Genomic DNA, 13,836 nt, shown 5'->3' on the forward strand with positions numbered 1-13,836 from the left:
ATTGGCAGATGCCTTCTAGAAATTTCTGTCACGTCATTGGTCTCCATCTCACTGTGGGACAGGTGTTTGGCAAGATTTCTTTTTTCTGCTAAGACTGTTTGTCAATATTTTTTGCTCCAGATGGATCTTACAGATTGTGAGTTGATACTTCCTTTATACATGAAGAACAACTAGAGCATGTTTATTTTTCTGTTGTACAAAACTCTAAATTATGAAAATATCTTACCAGTGCAGTCCACACTATCTAAAGAATATACAAAAACGAAGAGAGCCGATTTAATGAAACATTGTTTTAAAAGCACCTGCAGCCAAATGTGTTTTACAATCTTCTCCAGGGAGGAAACTTCAGTTAATTCATGTTGTTGTGTGTTTGAGAAAAATCTTCCTCCAATTAAAATTTAAGTCTGAATTTGACCTTTTGAAAGAAGGAATCATCATTAAAATGTAGAGCAGCCGTTTCCTTTATCCCTCGGTTGTTTCTTCTGCTCGAGTCTTCTTTTCAACATTTAAGTATTTGTATTTCAAATTCATCATCTTGAAGACTTTTAGTTTAATAAATTGTGCCTGTGTTGTTTCTCAGACATCGATGATGTGCAGGTGATGAAAGAACTTCCGTTGACACCGACTTGTTTGCATAAGAATAGGTTTATTACAAAGTATCAGCATCGATCAGGCTTCTAGAATACCTGGGAGATCACCCTCGGCCAAATTAGTGTCTCCCCGAATCTCAGTTCAACATGTACTTATATATCTTCGAGGTGAGTTAATGTTTCTCTTGTATCGTTTACATTAGGCGGGGACCCCCTTGTCCTTCAGATTGAAAAGCGCTGATACATCATTAAAAACAGGATACATACCATTGTTTTACTTCTGCCTACATGACACATTTCCTGCTTTGTAAGATGTTCTACAAACTTTCCCTGGATTCGTTTTTTAAGTTCTTTTTTTTTTCCTCTTAAATATCATCTTTAGAAGAAACAAGCACAAAGTGGAAAGACTCAGACAGCTCTATTTAATTACCAACAATATCTTCTTTTGAATCCAATCTGACTGCCAACAGTCTCACAAAGAGCTGAGTCCAGCGAGGTCAGAGAGACTGCATGAGGCTCAGGTCACCTCCTCTTGTTTCTACACTACTTCAGCCAAGTTCATCCTCTGTATCACCTGCTGTTTCTTCTTAGATGGAGTGTGACAGGATGTTACAACAGCACACAAGCTGATTAAAAGTCTGAGTGTTTCCCCACACAGTGGCCCTTTGTGCTGTTATTAATCTCCTCAGCTGGATATTTATTGAAAGTAATCCGATGAAGGGCCTTATTTGAGAAAACAACAGCAGAACATCACAAGCATAATATGCTGTATTACTTGTCTTAAATAAACCCTGCTGTACTGTTAAATAAATGACTTGTTCTCAGTTCTACTGACTCTGTTGATGTGTTGGTGAACGACTGAAACAAATGTATCTCTATCCAACATCACTGCTCCCCACCTGTTATTCAGCTCATACTCTAATACAAGCAAATTGACATTAATGCAGTCATAACCCAGCATGCAATCGGGTGTTTGGCCTTTTAAGCCTTTTGATAAGAGCTATCTGATTACCCACAATCCCCTGGTTTCATCAGGGAGCAATTATCTCGTCACTGATCTGTGGCCGTCTCATAAAGAGTATCTGATCAGGATGTTGTGGCTTTAGCAGCCATGCATACTGTGTGTACATTTAATGAACTGCTGCTAAATAAGGAATGGCTTCAAACCAGTTTTGTTTTATGTAACAGCATCCAGTTCCTGAAAAAACAAACACATAAAAACAGTAAACACACACGCACACACACAGCCAGCTAACCCATGAAATGATTGTCTCTGAGCAGCACTGTGACAAATCAAACTAAACTGTATAATCTGTTGTCTTAGTGCAGCGTTCAGTGTTGACATGTGTAGGAGCCTGGTGATGTTGGAGTCACAGATGTTATAGAGACAAACAGCTGGGAGTTAGATTGGAGTGTAAACGTGCTCAGGAAATAAACTGTTTTAATAAAACTAAGCTGCTCCACTGAGGCTGTCTTATATTACAGAACTCAAACTAAATGTTATTAAAAACTGAAAATTAAAAAGTGAGAATTAAACACTTTAACATGCTTTATGCAGAACTGCTGTGTGTGAATCACACTTTGTTTCTCTGGGAATGTCACTGTGCTTAATGGATGATGGATCAGTTCTGTTCCCAAGATAGGAACACCATCAAAATGGTTCAGTTTAATACATAAATTATGAATATTGGTGGACAAAATGTGCCAAGCTTGCAGAACAGGGGAATCAATGGCAGACTCGTTCTTGGAGGAATATAGGTGAGCATAAAAAACGAAAAAGCACCACTAAATCTAACTTTAACACAGACACTTAAACAAGGATTAACATGATATAAGGAAATACGTCCTAATAATACATTTAATCATACATCAAGTAGCAAATCATATGATTAAGGCTTTGGACTATTCTATTTTAATGACAATATGTGTCAGATGTGAACCACAGGTGTGTAAAATACTGACAAAGAAATCAATGTAAAACTTTTTTCGGACATCAGACTCAGTAGAGGAGAGTTAAATTCCACTGTATCTCATAGGAAAAAAAGGATAGCGACTCACACATGAAGTATTTAAATGCTTCCTTTTTTCATTAAGTGCCAAGTATTGGATAACATGTCCAGAGACTTTGTCCTCCCTGCTGGAACTGAAGAGTAAAGACTCACTGAGCAGCTGTAAACACATGTAATCCTGCAGAGCTCTGGGGTGGCAGCATCAGAGAGGGACATGAAATCGACCCTGAATGAAGAGTCTGCAGAACACTGACCTCACTACAAGTACAGACATCATTATGCAATGCCTTCATAGACAGATAATGTAAACCAAATATAGACCAGAATAGAAATATTATGGATCCAATATACTATCAAAAGTAAGGAAGTATTATCTATTTTACTTTCTGTCAGAGGATTCACATTTCTATCATTATATCCTGAATGTTGAGCGGTGAAACAACACTTCATCACATGAGGACAATTTAGCTCTTTCAAAAGGGAGCTATTAAAACAATTTATTATTTTTGTTATTTGAAATATTTATTTTCTCTTGTATTTGACACATCTCCTGCTTGTCAAAAACGTGGTCCTTATGACTATAATCACTCACCATGTTACTGATGATCCATCTCTGTGTGCTGCTGCTGATGTCTCCTCCTGTCTCATGTTTGTGTTGTTGGACAGAATCAGTCATGTGTCACCTGTCCATCAGGCATCCTGCTGCTCTGCACACCTGTTCCCAATCATCTCAATCAGCCTGCTGACCTGTTACAGGACCTGCCTCCACAGCTCAACCTCATTGGTTAATCACTCTCTCACTGCTTTCTCTCAGCACTTGGCAAAATTGTTTCAGTTTTGTGTCCTCCCTGCACTTTGCCTGTTTACCCAACATTTCTTGTTGACTCTTAGATTTGTCTAAAAAAAAAAAACTGTGACAGAGAAGTCTGAGCTTGAACAAAGAGACACAGTCACATGAGCTTCAAACAACGGAGAAATGAAGTAATGGGATTTAGACACCAAAGCAAAGCCTCCAGCACTTCAGTCACTTTAATCCTTTCTTGCGAGGACAATGAATTCATGAGGACAATAATAAGCTCTAATTACATTTTCCATCTCATGTTTGCCCCTGACTTACAAATGTAAATGAAGACATGATCGTGTTTGGGTACTGAAACTATTCTCTCTTTGTGAGAGTAATAATATACAGCTGTTCTGTCACAAAGCTTTACTGTCACTGCAGAGGTCTGCATCATGTAAAGAAGCTCAGGGAGGTCTGTGTTTATAAAGTGTCAGTCTCTGGATATTAACTCATTATTAATGGTTAACGGTTTCCTTAGAATGGATATGAAGGGTTTTAAGAATCTCATATCTGACACTGAAAAGTAGCTGTCATGAACTTATCTCATGAAATCCAATCAGGATTTTAATTTTGCCTGCTTTTCCATCAGTGAATTTGTGTAATGACGCCATGTAGAGGCATTAGTCTTCTTATTATATGATTCATAAGACATTCAAAAATGTACATTAAAGTGATACAAACAAAAAATAAACTTTTATCACATATAAATAAACAGAGCACACAACCTATGACTAATATCAGTGCATCTGATACAGACACTTACCACATTAACATGCTGGGTCATGCAGATAATGGAGATAGACATGCCTCTGTACACGTTGTCACAACTGGGCTCAATTCTGGACGAAAGACTGGAGACCACACATGAGTTTAACAAAAAGTATGTTTATTTAACAGAAATAAAATCAGAATCAATGTAAAGAAAACAAACAGCAGGATGGAAGCAGAGGGAGAGAGAAAGACTGACTGACTGCTACCAGCGTATATCAGCAGAAAGACCAGGTGATCCTAATCTACTAACGAGCTGACTCCGCCCACCAGGCTCCTGCAGGGAGAGGTCTGCTCACAGAGGGCCGTCACACTAATGACCTCATACCAACGAGAGTCTAATCAACCTGTCATAAGTTGGTCATGCATTCTTGTATTTTCACAGGGCATGTGTCAGATTTTTGTGGAAAGTTAAGAGTGTCTGTGAAGCAGGTGAAGCACAATGATGTCATTCCTACACAGTGTAACATGCGACACATGTGAAATGCTCAAATATGAGTGCTGAGCTTTCACTCCATGAGAACTTGGCATTCAACGCTGTGGTCGATTTAACCATATAATCAGTCCCTGATTAACTCAGTGTTTTGACCTCAGATGAAAACAGTTGAAGTGAACCACGTCCTCCCACTTTGCATGTAAACAATATTGTTTTATTCCAAGCAGCTTGGCAGAGAGCAGGGACAGACAGAAGAGAGGCTCAACAATCAGGCATCCCTACATCTATCTATGGAGTGAAATTTGACAAGAGCATTAAACTAGACTGATGCATGTACACAGCATATTGGATAGACAGGTGGATCAGACAGCAGCAGCTTTTCCCGTCCCATCCTTCCTGTCAGCAGCTTAATATTTGTCAAATGGAGCTGTCAGGCTTTAGATGTTATTAGGATGTCACAGAAACAGACAGCCAGTTAAGTGGTTGAAAATCAGTCAATTGACCTACAGGTGAGACAGCTGACAACCACAGAATGGACACCTCTACAGCCTGTGCAGATAAAACTTAAGCAGACTTTAAGAGTGACATCCTCAACTCAGGCAGATTAAATTTCTGGTCTTTCAACTTCAAGAGAAAAGATGTCATAAATGTACTTTAAGCCATCTAGCAAACCATATAAAGTGCCTTTTAATGCATGGCCAATGTCTTGTCAATAAAGTAGGCCTTTATTTTGAGTGGTTGTACCTGTCTAACACAGCAGCAAGAGGAGGAGAGAGGCGCTGTATAATTGTATTCATCTGCCATCACTGTCCACTTAAAGAGCAGTCAGTGCCCCCCTAATCTCATTCTAAAGCCCCTTTCATTTGGACTGCATTAAGAAGCAGATGTGACAGTGGCTGGTGAGAAAGAACAGCTAACCAGAACATTTACTGAGACGTAATAATGAGATAAACAGAGACGGAGAGAAACTAGAGAAAGAGACGCTGAGTGACATTCTTTAAACCACATCTCAATCTGTGTGTCTTCATGGTGTGTGATCAACTTCAGGAATAGAAAATAGAAGCATTTGGATGAAGAGTGGATATACACACATTGGCACATTGGTGAATTTAAACTGTGGCAAGGTGCCTACCTGCTGTAACAGTGTGTATTACGATATGAAACGTGTTGATCTGGGGATAGCATTACTGAAAATCACATCGTAGTGATCAGACAAAACAGGTAGGTCAGTGCAGTCTTAATATGGTGCAACAAATATGTAGGGAATCATTACATCTCTCCAATGTGCTGATTAGTATGCATAAGGAAATAAATCTATGATGATGATGTTTGCAGCCACCCGATGAAATCTCTCGAAGTACCTTTGAAATTAGCACACCCTGTTTTCCACTGAACTGAAGTATGTGACACTTGAGGTGCTTTCAAGTGCCTCTTCAAGGTATACATGCAGATGTGTAGACGATGGGTCTGGATTTTAAAAGAACTCTTTAATGTTCAGTTCTGTTCAAGGTTCAATATTTGAAATGAACCAGACATGAACCAATCAAATTACATCTGCGCTGCAGAAGTGTTAAAATTTCAGCTACCACGTCTTTACATTTGAGAACAAAAAAGTTTTGTTCAACTTGCACTCATTACATGACCAAAATAAAAAGCCCAAACATTCAGGCTCTGATGCAAACATAAACACCTGTTATACAATATTTCAAAAAGGAGAGACATCATTATGATTTAACAGATATTTAATTGATATGTGCAAACTTTACATGGCGATCATCCCCATAATGTTACCTTCATGTGGGATAGTACAGCCATGAGTAGTAAAGAACACCCCCTGATGGAGTCTAAACACTGCTGTTGATGGTAGTGAAAAGATGCTTGGTGTGATTTGGAGGGGACTTTTGAGAGCTTGATCTGGACACTGGACGTGGTGAAGTGGAGACAGTGGATGACAGCTGACAGCAACAGAGAGGAGATCATATTTAAGGTTTGACAGCAGCATGACGGAGGCTGATGGAGATTGCTGTGAATTCTGTTTTCCGCTGGTTATGAAACGGACTTAAATTATTCTGATTACTCTTTATTACTCTATAAGAGGTACGGCTTCATCCACAGGGGTCGCCAAAATCAACACAAACTGAAAGTTCCTCACAGTAGCTTTTAGCTTGACGAGTAAACGCCCATGATCAACAGTTATAGAAGCAGGAAGAGAGAGAGAGAGGGAGAGAGAGAGAGAGGCGTAAATGAATAAAGAACTTCCTGCTTGAACTTACGCTGAGCTTTACGAGGATGTCATCTCTTTTTTTGTAAATTAGTATTATTAGTATTTTAAATTAAGGAGTCTGAACAACCCCTGTGATTATAATATGGCCCATGGACATTTGAACTTACTAATTATAATCTCTTTTATGTAACATTGTCCTTACACTTGTTTTATTTAAATACAACAGTCAGGAGGTTTTCAGGAAGTCCTTCCTGAGGCTTCACAGGCTTCATACCATCAAGTTTTGCTGCTGCATTTTAAACTACTTCTGGAGGTGGAGGTGGAAGAAGTACCACTCATGAATAGCAATTACAATACAGTTCAAATTCAGTTCAACCATACACTGTATAAAAAGATGGACGACATGACAGCTCAAAAAGACATCTCAAATTCCTCCTCCTGACTGCAGTACAGATCATAAAGCCCGCCTCCTCCATGTTAACAGATGGGACATGGGTCAAATTATAATACCAAGATACATGTCAAATAAATGTTTCTCTAACATTGTTCCCGTCACTATAGCTAGTTCTTATCATGCCAATCCAACAGATCCAAGACAGCAGAGGGTAAAGAGTTGAGGTTCAAACAGTGACTGATTAAAATGATATCCAAGCTGTCAGATGAAGAGCTGTAGGGAGATTTAATTCCTCCTCTTGAGACAAAAAGGACAACTGGAGGTGAAGTTGACTCTCCGTCTCAAACTGCTTCATTTAACTGATGAAACACATGAAAGACTCCTGCTGTTGTTCTTTAAAGCCAGGCACCAAACTGAACAGATGTGGTTAACATCCAGCTGAGGAGATTAATAACCTTATTATTCACATTCAAACAGTGATGATCAGCTTCATGTAGGGGCCTCTGAGGTGAACAAGAAGGTACACACGTCACACACCACACACATTGTCCCTCGCAGTAAGTTATGTTAGAAGAGAGTCACAGCATGAGAAAGACAACAGAGGACACATCTCAGTCGTCTCTCTTGGATCTGACCTGGGAGCTGATCTACTCAGAGTCAGTCCTGTTACCTGGCAGAAATACTTTTAATAGAAGTATGAGACATCATGAGCAGTCTGTGGATGTCTAGTGATCTTCTTAATCTGTTCTTTGAAGGTGAATTTCTTCTGCAGAAGTAAAAAGCCTTGAAACTGAGCTCAGAGACTCTGTGGGATCTCCACATCATTTATTCAGCCCTGACAATGTGTGTGTTTCAGTGTTTGTGTGTTTCAGTGTGTGCAGCCACACTCACTTGTGTTCCCTGTGGCCACTTTAAGTCCTTCTCATCTTGTGATCAATACTGGCTACTCTGGTTAGTTGTGTGTAATGATTTTAAATACATCACATGTTTCTTCCCTATATGAATGATAAACTACAGGAACACATGTAGTTAGAAACAAGAGTTATTTCTGATGATAATGGATACTGTCTCAAACTTCATGCAGTTGTTGTCAAGGGTATTGAATGTATTCTGAAACAGTGTGCATGTGTAGCTTGTGTTTATGTCTGTGCTTGTGAGACCACCACTCAGTGTGTTTCTCTGCAAGAACCATCAGAACCAGTGAAGGAAAAACAGGCCTCATTAAACTGCCTGACAGCATCAGTCTGAGAAGATGGGACACTGATTCTGAAGCAGCGGTGAAAAACACATCTATTCTCTCTCTGTTGTTTGTCACAAACACTTCTATTCTTCTCTTCCTCTCTGCACTCATAAATAATGTCTTCCTGTTTACTGGCAGGCCATTTTCTCCATCCTCTCCATCCAGTATCAGGTTCCTCTTGGTCTCTCTGTGGATCTGTTCCTCACTCAGACATCAGACTGCTCTTCATCTACACTCACAGCCAGCAGAGCAGGAGAGTCTTAAATAAGAGCAGCAGCATGTTTTCAGTGTGAACTGTAACAAGAAACTTAACCAGCTAAAGCTCATTTACATCCAGATAACCAAGGACACTGAAAAGCCTCTGACTCTGCTCACACATTATTACAAGAATCTGTGAAGCAGCACAAATCATCTCTGATCCTCCTAATGTGTGCTGGCCAGCCTGCACACCTTACAGAAGTACTTTCTGGCACTTCACTGATCAAACACAAACACTTCCCACCTCACTAAACACACCTGCATGTAAAATCTAAAACCCCACTGATACAAGAACAAGATCATGTTTTACCTGCATTTCAGGATCCACAGAGGAAGATCCAGGATGGATGAGACAGCACCCAGAAAAGAAGGAGAGAGAGAAAAATACAATTAAGAGATAATCAGAGACAAATACAGAATCTACATAAAGTCATTGCAGTAAACACAGCCAGTTCTGAAGTTTGAGCCAGGAGTGAGAAATAAATCAATAGTTGAAACAGCCCGGTAATATTTTCCAACTTCTATACGCAGAATAAGATGATCTCTCTATCTCTGCTGGAGGCAAACATTTTGTTGTTTTGGTCTCTTTATTCTTTGCTGTGTTGGAGAATCTGCACAACTTTAATTAACAGGTTTTGTCGCATTAAAAAAGGTCAGTGCTTTATAGTCAGACTAAGTTATGTAATTGCTCATCTTTGGAAACTTGGTATCTCTTTCCGAGCGCTGCCAATAACCTGCCAAGTATTAACACCAATAGTTTACTTCAGCAGAGCAGGGAGCTGTACATTGCTTTATCCTTGATCAAAAAAAATGTTATTTTTTGTAGCGCAGTTTCAAAACTGGTTTGCAATTCAATCAAGGCTGATGCCAAAAATTCAAGGCCTGAAGAACAACAGTTTTTGCAGCTGTGCCAAGCTGCAGCCCGGAGACAAGGAGAACATCAGTGTTTTTCATGTATAGATAAGTTAAATGCATTTTCACTCTCTTTAGGAGGAAGGAAGAGTAATGTTCTCTTATTGGGATGTATACATTGGTGCATGTTAATGAACAAAACTGTGAAAAACTGAAACCATTTCGACAATCCACTTTAAAATATGGATCAATGGCAGAGTATATGTAATCTGGGAGAGCAGGTAGACTTTCATATGCAGACAAGTCAGGAGGTGGGAGATGAGAGACAAAGATCAAACAGCAAGCAGAGGCTCTCTCATCATACTGGCTGATTGTAACACTGCTGCAGGGATAAACTCAGAGAGTTCTTCAGTGTGGTGGTATTATCAGCACACATAATACATGTACCTCAGGCTTTGTACTTCATCTTTGTTTTTAACATTAAGTTTCAGATCAAAGCCAACAACACACTGAACATGTTAAAATAATAAAACGATGCTGGACGGTGAAATAGAAAATAAGATGTTGTACATCTAGATATGGTTTGATGTTTTTTCATGTCTTCTAGACATGAAAAAACCTTGAGCTGAGGACCAAACAAGTCCACTGCTGCATTTCAAGATGGTCTCTGAAGGAATTTGTGAAATAAGGAACGAATGACAAACAGCTGACCATGACATTTACACACTTTGTGTAAACATCCCCTTATATCTATTCAGCCTGCACCCTTCTGAACATCATTTCCTGCTTCCTGTCTGGGAGTTTATGGATGCATCCCAAGTTAAATTGCATCAACATTCCCTCACTTGTGTCCTGCATCTAAGTCCCTCAGACCAAGGATGCATGGAGAGATGCACAGGAGGAGAGAGGAAGCAAATACATATACTGTACATACTATATTATGAGTAAAAACTGTTGTGTTGCATGTTTACATGTGTTTTGCATTACATGTGTTTTGCCACCAACACACATAAACTATAATCAATTATCGAGAAAGTGTGTTTGGCCAACTTTAATAATGAGTGTTCGTAACATAAGGGTCTCATCTATAAGCACAAAAAACCTCCCTTTTTTTTCTGTTCAGCAGTCAGCTAAAAATATTCAGCTCCACAGTTAAAAACAGGAACATAATGTATCAAACGAGCAGCTCCACACAGACCTGGAGGCATTTGGAGCAGAGACATAATCACATTCATCAAAGGCCAAATGCACTTTCTGGTTGTCTCATTTGTCTGAATGGCTGAGAGCTCTGCTACATGTCAACAAGAAAAGTGTGTCCCAGTCACATAATTTCATTAGTGCTTCGAGACTGTAAAGCTCATTTAAGTTCAATTTAGCAGGAAACTGTTTTCAAGCAAACTGAGATCTTCCTTGAAATGATTCTTCCTGAAGCTTTTCTCTCTTTCAGTGTGGAGCAGTTCAGCAGTCAAATCTCAGGAAGTCAAAAACAGAAAGAGTCTAAAACAGAAAGCACGTTATTTTTTCTAACAGCAATAATGAGTGGCTGTCATTCAATTTGGGTTAAACGATCAGCTATCTAATTAAGTTAAATTATCTCTGATCTCAGTCTCTATCTATCGCCGAATGAGGTAACACAATGGTGATTGAGCCTATGGCCCACTGATGAAAGCCAGGAAAATCAAGAGCTACAGCCAGAGCCAACCGTGGACGTCTCACATGCGACACTGTCTGGATATCGGAGATGTGTGCTCCCGCAATTTCCGTTTATTGCCATAGGGAAGAAAGAGAACGTAACTGAGACCTTTGAGATTATATCATTCATAACATTCAAAAAAGTTGTTGCACCAAAAGACACACAGTAGTATTATTTTGGGTAGACAGCCACTCACACAGTCTCTGTTGCTGTAAATACACAGGCGGTAAGTCGACATGCAATGTTATTCAGTGTTCAGATTCTTCTCCTACATGATCTTTTATCTGCAGTTTGCTGGTCAGAAACAGAGCTAATGTCTTCAGTCAATGAGAGACGCTGACAGTAGAAACAACTTTCCACAAATAACTACCTGTTTCACACAGAGATACTCGATAAAGTGTTCAGACTGGGTGCACAGATGTTCTCAAAGAGGGATTTGGAAGGAGGGTGAAATTACTCTTGTATTGAGAAGTCAATTCCCCTTCCATTATCTCAACACAATATAGTTTTCTCATGGACCATTGATACTGTCTAATAACTAACACTGGAGTTCATCAACATTATCATTGTGATCAGCCATAATACAGGGCTGAGGCTGACATAAAAGCATCTAACAGTAACTACAACATTTATCTCTCTTTCATTCTCTATTATTGGTGGTAATATGATTAGATAGGACCACTCACTGTCCACCAAACTACAAAGAAATCAGTTTGTCATCAGTCAAGCTCCCTATTTTAAAATAGATCACTTCCTGGCCCTGTTCTGCCTCAGGACCAGTTTGAGGACAAATCAATTTGTTTGGACCACGTTACAGTACGAACAAAACTACATCACCGAGTGTAACTCACAAAAAGCACAAATTGAACTGAAGTACTCTCTGGCCCTGTATCTACAGCTTTTTCAAAATCAGCTGTTATCAACCCCAATCATCAGGAAAGAATGAGTCAATGTTTGAATAAGGACTAAAAAATCAACAGTGTAAAAGCTGTGTGGGGAAGGTTGTGAGAAAAAACGAATAAAAATCTTCTCTCACTGTGTGGTTCAGCTCCAGAGAGGAATCAAACAAACACACAAACAGAGCAGAAAACATCACAGAGTCTCCTCTCCCTCCAACTGTATTCATCTGCTGCCTCAGTGGAGCAGAGAGTGTTGCTCGTGTTTTTAGCTGTGATGGTTCAGCTGGTGTTGTCACATATGTCACAGATGTCATCGTACCAATCCAGCTGTAAATTGGATCGGTGGGCAGTTGTCAGTTTAAGTTTGTTCATCTATCCAGAGAGCTCATTCAATTTATTTGGAACAACAGAGATGGAAAGAAAGAGTGTCTCTTCTTTTATTGTACAGAAGTAAAAGGTATACACGCATTATAAAAAGGCAATGCTTAGGTTGATTCTTTACAGCACACTATACGTGGTGATGAGAAGCTGACAGTAATCAGCAGACACTGTGACAGTCATAGTAGAAACAGCACAGGTGTTATTAATTACAGTAACGATGGCTCTGTTCTATTGTGAGTGATTCACAGCAGACACCAGAGACTGAAGCAGCTAATTAACTTTATTAATCACACCTGTGCTTCTGATACTACATGTCATAGTTTCTTCTTTTAAAAAGGCTGATTGCCACCCTTCTTTGCATGATATATCTTTGTATTGTAATCAGTAACAAGTTACAAAAGCTGTTGACTTCTTTCCAATTAATCTGTCTGCTTTTCTGTCTCTTTAAACTTTACCAGAAGCTTCAACAAAACATGAATAAACAACAAATTCGCAACTGCAGTCAAAACCTGATGTTCCTAGAATGAGCTTGGTCATCAAGCTGTACCTCTAACACATACATACATGCTACACTACTACTGCTTTCCTCTCCAGTGAGATGAGAGGAGACACATTAAAAGGTTTTACGGGATAAACAGATGCAGTCTCATGCATGCCTGTAAACAGGCAACCCACTGGTGAACACACATTCTGATGCACTGGGAGGGATTTTGCAATGTGAATGAGCTTCCTCAGGAGCGTCTGTCACGGCTCAGAGAAGCCACATTGTAAAGGGCAGTTTGAATAGGAGGATTTCAACCACTGTGTTGCATCAGCACCTCGAAGACGTGCTGGGAGAGGAGGCTGTTTGCTGTCATGTATATTGAAGTCAAACAACACATTGCAATGACAGAGAAATTGACACACTGAGGCAAGCTTGTGTTCATGGAATAGTAGGTGGAATACTGAAGGAGTGGGAATAAAAGGGAAGAGTAACAGCGGGAATTCACTGAGTAATACTGCAAGTGGAGCGCAGACATGACATTTCCTGTCTGACAAGTCTGTGAAGAGAAAGACTGAACCACAGCAGGTGTAACGTTTTGTGTGTTTGTGTTTGCAACATTGATGTAATCCTTTAATCAGGTTGTTTCAATAGCACTGAGTACTATAATATATCTGTGATCCTCAACATAACAAGAATTTCTCCAGTGCACACATGAAAGAGCTACAATAATACTAGGAGGAATACTAAAAACCTGACCCATGCTGGTT

This window comes from Semicossyphus pulcher, unplaced genomic scaffold (assembly GCF_022749685.1).
Source record: "Semicossyphus pulcher isolate SPU_LCO1_2020_fin unplaced genomic scaffold, fSemPul1.0.p SCAF_26, whole genome shotgun sequence".
Taxonomy (NCBI): Eukaryota; Metazoa; Chordata; class Actinopteri; order Labriformes; family Labridae; genus Semicossyphus; species Semicossyphus pulcher.